The sequence below is a fragment of the Arachis hypogaea genome, chromosome 9 (genome assembly GCF_003086295.3).
Source record: "Arachis hypogaea cultivar Tifrunner chromosome 9, arahy.Tifrunner.gnm2.J5K5, whole genome shotgun sequence".
Classification (NCBI taxonomy): domain Eukaryota; kingdom Viridiplantae; phylum Streptophyta; class Magnoliopsida; order Fabales; family Fabaceae; genus Arachis; species Arachis hypogaea.
In genome coordinates, this window is record NC_092044.1 from 74895549 (window position 1) to 74897494 (window position 1946).

At 42.9% G+C, this 1946-nt stretch overlaps 1 non-coding gene across 1 annotated transcript; it reads right to left on the bottom strand.

Annotated features, from left to right (window-relative positions):
* Nucleotides 1–125: 125 nt before the first annotated feature.
* On the bottom strand, nt 126–233 carry LOC112713274 (small nucleolar RNA R71). Its single transcript, XR_003158247.1, has one exon. It is a non-coding gene; the product is annotated as a small nucleolar RNA R71 (small nucleolar RNA).
* Nucleotides 234–1946: the final 1713 nt, after the last annotated feature.

Consider the following 1946-nt stretch of genomic DNA (forward strand, 5'->3'; position numbering starts at 1 on the left):
TCCCTTTTGCTGTAAGAGACAGAGCTAGAACATGGTTGGACTCTCAACCTAAAGAAAGCCTAGACTCTTGGGAAAAGCTAGTCAATGCCTTCTTGGCAAAGTTCTTTCCACCTCAAAAATTGAGTAAGCTTAGAGTGGAAGTCCAAACCTTCAGACAGAAGGAAGGAGAATCCCTCTATGAAGCTTGGGAAAGATACAAACAATTAATCAGAAAGTGTCCATCTGATATGCTTTCTGAATGGAGCATCATAGGTATTTTCTATAATGGTCTCTCTGAACTATCCAAAATGTCTTTGGATAGCTCTGCTGGAGGCTCTTTTCATCTGAAGAAGACGCCTACAGAAGCTCAAGAGCTGATTGAAATGGTTGCAAATAACCAATTCATGTACACTTCTGAAAGGAACCCTGTGAACAATGGGACTAGTCAGAAGAAAGGAGTTCTTGAGATTGACACTCTGAATGCCATATTGGCTCAGAATAAAATATTGACTCAACAAGTCAATATGATTTCTCAAAGTCTGTCTGGAATGCAAAATGCACCAAGAAGTACTAAGGAAGCTTCATCTGAGGAAGAAGCTTATGATCCTGAGAATCCTTCAATGGAAGAGGTGAATTACATGGGAGAACCCTATGGAAACACCTATAATCCTTCATGGAGAAATCATCCAAATTTCTCATGGAAGGATCAACAGAGACCTCAACAAGGTTTCAATAATAATAATGGTGGAAGAAACAGGTTTAGCAATAGCAAGCCTTTTCCATCATCTTCTCAGCAACAGACAGAGTGTTCTAAGCAGAACACCTTTGACTTAGCAACCATGGTCTCTGATCTAATCAAAACCACTCAAAGTTTCATGACTGAAACAAGGTCCTCCATTAGAAACTTGGAGGCACAAGTGGGTCAGCTGAGCAAGAAAATTACTGAACTCCCTCCTAGTACTCTCCCAAGCAATACAGAAGAAAATTCAAAAGGAGAGTGCAAAGCCATCAACATGGCCGAATTTTGGGAGGAAGAAGAGGCAGTGAAAGCCACAGGATCCCCACCTACCCCACCACTCTCTCTCTTCTTCACCCATTCACCAATCACCTCAACACCTCTTCCCCCAAAACCCTTCACCTATCAAATCCCATCTTTCTCTTCACCACTCACATCCATCCTTCATAAAACCCCACTTACCTCACCATTCAAATTCAAACCACTTTCCCACCCAAACCCACCCTCACTTGACCGAAGCTTACCCCTCTCCCCACTCCTATATAAACCCTCCTTCACTCCTTCATTTTCACACAACCTAAACACCACTTCTCCCCTTTTTGGCCGAACACAAAGCCATTCCCTTCTTCCTCATTTCTTCTTCTTCTACTCTCTTCTTTCTTCTTTTGCTCGAGGACGAGCAAACCTTTTAAGTTTGGTGTGGTAAAAGCATTGCTTTTTGTTTTTCCATAACCATTTATGGCATCCAAGGCCGGAGAAACCTCTAGAAAGAGGAAAGGGAAGGCAAAAGCTTCCACCTCCGAGTCATGGGAGATGGAAAGATTCATCTCAAGGGTGCATCAAGACCACTTCTATGAAGTTGTGGCCTTGAAGAAGGTGATCCCCGAGGTCCCTTTTTCACTCAAAAAGAGTGAATATCCGGAGATCCGACATGAGATCCGAAGAAGAGGTTGGGAAGTTCTTACCAACCCCATTCAACAAGTCGGAATCTTAATGGTTCAAGAGTTCTATGCCAATGCATGGATCACCAAGAACCATGATCAAAGTGTAAACCCGGATCCAAAGAATTATCTTACTATGGTTCGGGGGAAATACTTGGATTTTAGTCCGGAAAGTGTAAGGTTGGCATTCAACTTGCCCATGATGCAAGGAGATGAACACCCTTACACTAGAAGGGTCAACTTTGATCAAAGGTTAGACCAAGTCCTCACAGTCATATGTGAAGAGGGCG